The sequence below is a fragment of the Passer domesticus genome, chromosome 1, assembly GCF_036417665.1.
Source record: "Passer domesticus isolate bPasDom1 chromosome 1, bPasDom1.hap1, whole genome shotgun sequence".
NCBI classification, from domain to species: domain Eukaryota; kingdom Metazoa; phylum Chordata; class Aves; order Passeriformes; family Passeridae; genus Passer; species Passer domesticus.
Window position 1 is genome coordinate 102,700,272 of NC_087474.1, and position 7,836 is coordinate 102,708,107.

At 40.2% G+C, this 7,836-nt stretch overlaps 1 long non-coding RNA gene across 2 annotated transcripts in view; it reads left to right on the forward strand.

The window, feature by feature from the left end:
• LOC135289055 (uncharacterized) overlaps positions 1-4,407 on the forward strand; it is a 62,732-nt gene extending 58,325 nt beyond the window's left edge. Inside the window, exons 3-4 of one of the 2 annotated variants that reach the window (XR_010351859.1) lie at positions 1,296-1,368; positions 4,303-4,407. This is a non-coding gene — a long non-coding RNA (uncharacterized LOC135289055). Of the gene's footprint in view, positions 1-1,295; positions 1,369-2,170; positions 2,262-4,302 lie in introns of those variants that run through there. The other variant, XR_010351858.1, reaches the window with a different exon arrangement.
• The last annotated feature ends 3,429 nt before the right edge of the window (positions 4,408-7,836 follow it).

Consider the following 7,836-nt stretch of genomic DNA (forward strand, 5'->3'; position numbering starts at 1 on the left):
CAAATTTCTTCGCAGAGAGAGAGAGAGGAGCCGATTTCCTTCACATGGATGTGAGCTAAGATCTTTTTAATGAAGACTCCAAGGCCAAGGAGGGGTTCCTGGATAGACAAATTTTTACTTTTTGATTTTCTTCAGGCTTTGGGCCACTCACATCACTCGTGTTAAACCAGGCAAGGTGTTGAAAGTGTCAAAAGGCAAGCAGATAAAATTTTATGTTAATCATAGGATTTGGGAGTAATCTGAACTCCAGTTCAGATACAGGCAAATGAAGGAGACAGGCCAAGCAATTTTTTCAGGAAATATTGTATCTGGTAGGGATGTGGGAAGCGTCTTTGGCAAGGGATAGGACAAAATTGCATTGGAAGAGGAAGAAAACAGCACATATGTATGGCTCTAAGGTTAACAAACATGTTGAGGTGAACTGGATTTGTCCATGTGAATGATCTGACATTTTTGGTCAGTGAGACAGAAAGTATAATGCAAAATGTAATGTGAACCCTCTCTTCTCTCTCTCTTTTTCGAACAAATTGCCAATTTAGCTCCTGGGATAAAGTAAATAGCGCACTGCCATTTGTTTTAAAGGGAAATATGACAAGGAACCCAAATGCGTTCATCTCAAATTTGTAAATCCATTGCTTTATTGAACCATTTGTCCATTCTTATAAGCTGATTTATAATAACTGTAATGTGATTCATCATGTCATCTTGTAAATAAATGTGACACTTCATTAAACACAGTAATCAAATTTAAGCAGTCCCACTTTCATGCTAACAACTGAGACCTTTATGATTCTATTGCTCTGAAGATACTCCTACTCTAATGAAAGTAGCATCAAGCAAAGAATAAAATGAAGCAGAGGTAGATTTTCAGGAGGAGTGATGAAGAAATAAATATGCTTTTACTAAGTAGGCAGTAATGAAATTAGTAATGGCCTGAAATTTACTGTAACAATGGTTTTACAAGATACTCCAGTTGGGATGTTTTATTGCCAATAAGGAATGGACAGTTTGAACGTCTTGGAAAATCTGTTGTAGGATTAACAAAATCCTTTTAGAGCCTGAATTTCAGAAAAAAATTTTTCATGCTATTTTTGTGTTTGCCATCTGGAATGACACTGCAAGCTGGCAAACACAAGAATAGTGTGAGATATTTCTATCACATAGAGTTAGCTATGGATCCATCAGGGAATGTAAGCATCTGAACATCAGTCAGATACCCAGAATCATCCCAGCTTTGACCTGCTTTGAGGAATCAAGCAGACTCTCTATTAAAATTAATGTTTGCTTTCTTTCAGGAAATGGTCACCTCCATCTCCCGAGGGATAGGTGTTCAAATCAAGGAAAATTCAAATAAGTACACATGAGGAAGTAAGCACAGAATACAGCTTTTCTGTCTTGGTTGGGAGTGATTTATGATGTTAACAACAGCAATTCTGTGTTGTGAGCCAGATTTGCAGGTGAAGTATATAATTTTGAATTACCTTGGTTGAGGATTTGGCCTACAGTTCTTAATTTTGCCCTCTATTCATCAGCTGTAAGGAAAAAGCTTATTTCCATGGCCCTCCTCACATACTGATACTATTCTAGATATGAGCATGGAATTCAAGATCAGAACATTTGGGCTTTCGAGCCAGGAATGTGGGATGAAAAAGCAAACAATGTAGCTGAGTTATTTTAATCAGCATTATTAGGATTTTTGTGCTCTACAAGGAAGAATGCCTGCTTCCTACTCATAGGACTCTGTTTTAACCCCAGTTAGCTAGAAGCAATCATGACACTGAGAAACTGAGATGTGTTTCAGTTGCCGCCTGGAATATCAAATGCATGAATGTGTGCTTGTGTATAGCTTTACTGCTAAAGTCTGATTTGGTTTTCCAAACAAAATCGGAGTCTTCTAAAATTGAAGACAGCTAAAGATAGCATTTTAAGCAGACTGAAAGAGAGCAATGGGAACTGCATGAAAGACAGTCCTCAGAAACAGGAGAAGTGTTGAAAGGTAGTGAAGGCTGCGCTCCAAAATGAAAGAGCCCTAAGTATACAGGCACGATGGAAGGTGCCAAGGAAACTCAACTCCAGTAGAAACTCCAGTAGAAGATCTATCACTGTCTGTTAGAGGGTGCTCAGCACTTTCAAAGTTCCGTATGTTAAACATCTAGCTTCATATTTCTAGTGAGAGAATGGAGGAGGGCTCTGCATTGAGTGTCTGACAAGCAAAGAAGTCCAAAAGAGATTAGAGTGCCTGCAACCAGGGAAAAAAAAAGGACAAAATGATGAAATAGCAAGGTAAGATAAACAAAGAGAATAAATATTGTTTGAAGTGTTCCACACAGAAAATTATGCTGGAACAGGAAAACAAAGAGAATATGCTTGAAAAATTTAATCTAAAAGAAATGAAATCGCCTTGCCTGGAGACCTAAAATTGTCCCTACACCCCACCAAAGTTTATAGTTCAGGAATAAAGAATGGTTGGAGTGGATCTTGGAGCTGTTATAACATAAGCATCCTCAAGAGGAACAAGGATGTCCTGAGATGGGGTGGTAAGCAGTATTTGTTAAATAGCTTGTAGCCAGGAAGCACTCTTAACTAAATGTGTGAACAGCCAGTCTTAAGGAAGAGATAAAGGATGAGTTAATTTTATTTAAGGCATTCAAGAGTCAAGTCTTCAGAAAGGATTTGGTATAATTTGGATTGAATCTGAGAATTGTTCTCACCTGCATTGTAGCACTTTGATATACCTCATTGAGAATAAGAGACACGTGTTCCCAAACAATTTCAGTTGTAGTGTTTCTAGGTATTCTTTGGAGTAATTATCTTGTAATTCTATTTTTTATTGAAAAATTGATTTCAAGATGTCTTCTATCAGCAGAAAAATCAAGCCCAAATATTTGAAGCCTAATGCATACCCTTGGCTAGCTCAGGTGTGCCTGCCACTTGGTAGTGCTACTCATTATCATGTGAAGTACTTCTGGTGCATGGGTCAGTTCTAGCTGCCAGGAACAGATGAATGCTGATGAGAAAATGTGAAGTATCTGGTGTGAAAGTCTTAGCTTGTCTTCCAAGCAGTAGCTGGATTTTGCATTACCAGGATTTACTGTTATGTTCATCTGTTTTGAAGGAGCAAAATTACTAGATGCATATGGACATTTTATAGCAAACTGAACAAAGTCCAGAATGAAATTCTGTAATTCAGAGGTCCAGCTGCCTAGAGGATCCATAGCATTGACATGGACATGCAGATTTCCTCCAAAAATAAGTTGAAAGGACTGAGACCTCAGAACGGGATCCACCATAATAGCCATGGTGTACAGGAAAGATAAGCAACGTAGGAAGAAAATTAGGAAATGCAAAGAATTCAATAAGCCATGGAAGTGTTTCCTCTTTGGCCTGTATGTATATACCAACAATATCAAGTTCAACAAGGGAAAGTCCACATTCTGCCCCTGGGATGGGTCAATGCTGTATGTATGCACAGACTGGGGACCAAGATGCTGGAAAGCAGTGCCATGGAAAGGGACCTGGGGGTTCTGGTTGGTGGCAAGTTGAACCTGAGCAGTGCCCTGGCAGCCAGGAGGGCCAGGTGTGTCCTGGGGGGTATCAGGCACAGCACCTCCAGCTGGGCAAGGGAGGGGATTGTCCCCCTCTGCTCTGCACTGGGGCAGCCTCACCTCCAGTGCTGGGGGCAGTTTTGGGTGCCACAATATAAAATACTGAACTATTATATAACTATTATAGTGATCAAAGGAGAGCAATGAAGATGGTGAAGGGCCTTGAGGGGAAGCTGTATGAGGAGCAGCTGAGGTCACTTGGTCTGTTCAGCCTGGAGAATAAGAGGAGGAGAGGAGGACTGAAGGGAGAGGAGACTGAAGGGCGACCTCACTGCAGTTACAACTTCATAACTGGAAGAGGAGGGGCAGACACTGATCTTGACTCTGTGGTGACAGTGACAGGACCAGAGGGATTGGCCTGCAGTTGTGTCAGGGGAGCTTTGGTTCAGGTTAGAAAAAGATTCCTCACCCAGAGGATATCTGGGCACTGGAACAGGTCACAGTACCAGCCTGACAGAGTTCAAAAAGCAAAGTATTTGCACAATACTCTCAGGGATGTGGTGTGGCTCTTGGGGCTGTCCTGTGCAGGGACCTGCACTGGACTTGATGATCCTTGTGGATCTTTTCCAAGCCAGCTTATTCTGTAAATTTCTGTGAAAATTGCTTTTTCAGCAGTACAACATTTTACTTAATGTACTGTGCCTAGTAGTTGACATACTTGGACCAGACATAACCTCAAATTTAATTTCTTTTTCAGCCTGAGGGTCTTGACAGAATCACAGAATTGTTGAGTGGGAAGGAACCACTGATCTTATCTAGCCTAACCCCTCCATTCAAGCATGGATCTCAAGAACAAGTTGCCCAGGACCAAGTCCAGTAAGGCTTTGAATATCTTAAAGAATGGATAATCCACTATTTGTTCAGGAAATCTCTGTCAAAGTTTTGCCATCTTTACAGTACAAAAGTGTTTCCTTGTATACACATTGAATTCCTAGTATTTAAATTTATGCCCATTGCCTTTTGTCCTGTCACTGGACACCACCCGTAACAGTCTGGCTCCCTATTTTCACTCCTGTCCACCAGGTATCTGTGTCTCACTTGATCTAGGAATCCTAGAGGTAGACAAAGAAATCCAGTGTGTCTCTCCAGAGCCGAGCAGAGGGGAAGATTCACCATTTTTGACCTGCTGGCAGCATTCCTTGCACTTCATTGCAGGATGATATTGGCCTTTGCTGCAGGGGTGTGTTGCTGGCTCATGGTCAGTTTGTTGTCCACGGGGATCATCAGTCATCGTATCATGGTGCATTTCAAATTACATGGTCTGGGTATGACAGCAATTAGCCTCTTCTGGCAGTGTGGCAGGACAGGCCTGGAGAAGCAGTTTTTATGCTGTGTGGACATTTCTCCATTGTAGGACCAAGGAGCATACACTATTTTTCCTAGGATAGGAACACAGCTGAAGACAATCTTAGCTGAACCCATCAGGTATGGCATTGTTACTGTCATCGTGGACAAGAATGGATATACACACCTTCTTGTTCAACAGACCAGAATGACATAAAAGATTTTTTGGGATGCAGTTAATGCAGTTGAATTAAGTTTGGCTGTGTCCAGCAAAGTGCCACAAGTAGCCTGGGTGGAGAACAGCTAAAGTGTGTTTATTTTGGCTTTTGCATTAAATGTTGCTGGATTTGACCTAAAAGCTCCTAAGCTACTCAAATTCTTGGAAACTTTAATTGTGAGGTGACCAAAACCCTCTTAGCACCTGCCACGGTGGTGGCATTTAGAGCAATCCATGTGGGGCTAATTTTTATGGAGAAGCTGATCTATAACAGGGCAGGACTTCCAGTACTGCAAGCAATGAGGGCTGAATGGACAATGGCCACTAATCCGGGACACATGAGAAGAAAAGTCTGGAAGAAGAAAATCCCATGGGCTTTTTCTTTAGTTCTGGAATAAATGGAGAAGTCAAGACAGCTTTAAAAAAGCCAGTATATTTCAGAATCATATCCCAAATGCTAAGGAGCACATAGTCCCTCTAAATGTGCAATCCTAGCTGTGGCAAAAAGGTCATATTGTCCTTTCTTTGACAAATAGTTTCCATTTCCATTTTGGAACAGATTTCTCATCTTCTAAGGTGGAGAAACAAGGACAATTAAACACTTCATATCAATCTGTAAGTATAAAGGCATCTTTATATACCCTCTCTACCTGAAGAGGTAAAGCCAATATTACAGCTAATGCAAAGCTTTGACAAGATTTACATTGGTTTACAAATTATTTTCCTTCAGTCCTTACCTGGCCTCTCCAGTAGTGCCAGCCAAATTTGGCAGATATCAAATCTGTGCAGAGTGTAGAATGCCCATTAAAAAAAAAAAAAAAAAAAAAAAACAAAACCAAAAAAACCCCATCTGACCCATGTCTCCAAAGGAACTTTGGGGGAAAAAAAAGTTATTAAAACATCCAATATACTTACTTTTAAAGTTTTTGTCTGTGATTTATCCTTATGTAATCTAGAGGTCAAATATATAATTTCAGCTTTCATAGCAATCTAGCTAAGTCCACCAGTTTGGGTGATACAGCTTAAGAAAACTAAGTATCCCTGCTTGTCCAGAAAGAGGGGATGAGCATGTAGAACAGATGTGGGGGGAAAAAAGTATCCAAAAAGTCCACATATTAAATATGAAAGCACTAGGACACACTTATTTCATTAGCTTTTCTTTTTTTCTTTTAGCCAATTGCTAACTAACTGCTAACTTCTCAACTTCTGCACTCATCTTGATGTTCATTAAACCAGTGACTGGCACTATTCCATGTCTGGCTGTCAAAGTGCAGAGAAATATAATCATAGGCTGACTGAATATGCATGATGCTGTCAAGCATTGCTACTTAGTGGCATTAATATTGCTATCATTTATTGTTTACATATTTAATGACCTTATTGATATTATACACTGTTAGTACTACTAATTATGAGACAATAAGCATAATTTATGAACAGTTTATAAGGAAATATGTAATAAGTGATTAGTGGCAATACCTGAAATATTTCCAGATTTTGTGTGTGCATGCCATAGATGATTTTAGATTGATATTATTGTCATACAAATCTGTTTTGACACTCTTAGATATCAGGAAGTGACCTATATAGAGCCATTTTGGTCGTCAGCAGAGAACTGATCAAAGCTATAATTAGGGTGTGATTGCCTTGGTTTTACTTCTAGTTAGTGAAAAAGAGAGTAAAGAAAAAAGAAAATTAAAAATCTCTCATAAATCAGATTTTTCAGGTTCTGACAGTTCTAGTTTTTTGTCTGACTGCACATTATTTCTTTAGCTAGAACCTGAGGAATTATAGGCCATGTTCTAAGAGGCGTTGACCATCTTTTGGGTATCCTTGGCTTTTAGGAAATGGCCTATCTTTCTAAAAGGAAATATTTGTCCAAAATATTAATTTTGTAGGCTTTAAGTGCTTAAACTCGTGTTGATAGTAGCTCAGTGCAGCAGTTTTGGGATGCACTGCAGATTTGATGTCAACTACCTGAAATTTGACATGGGAATAATGGCAGTGATCCTCACTCCCGGGACAGGCCAGGGTTGGTTTTCTCACTGAGGATCAGGACAATTTGCAAAAAAAAAACTTTTGGAAGCATGCCATAGGTGAGCTGTGGCATGCCTTGTCTTTTGTTCTTGCACTGTCCAGGACAAGGACATCCTGTCTCTAAGCCCATGGGACCCACAGGAGGTACCCAGGGATGCAATCTGCTTTCTGCCTCTGCTGTCCTATGTCCTGCCCATGCAGCCACATTTGCAGCACCAAGTCCTGTATGGATTGCAAAGGTCATGGGAGAAGGGGAGAAGCCTTTGTTCTGCTGGCAGGACTAAGGCACCTGGTTCAACATTATCTCAGAAAAGCCACTAGGAACAACAGACCTGAATTCTGCATAGGCATACCTAAAACAGCTTCCCCATCAATGTTCACAGCTTTAATCTTCTCAGCTGCAGGTAGTTCTGGCTAGGAAAAATTATTTCTGTGTATAATGAAATTATTAAACGCTATTCTTTTTAAGGAAAGTAGTAGAAGTTTTAAACTTCCACCATAAACGTTGCACTTTTTGAGAAAGGTGCTTCTTCCAGAAAGAGGAGAAACTCTTAGCAGCAGCCTGTGTGTGTAAATCATAAAGGAAGAAGGAATGATCCTGTCAGTCCTTACACAATGCCTTTCATTTCCTACCTGTTGTTGCTTGCACAGATCTGGGTTTTAATGTACATTAGCAGGAGTGGTGACCTGTGG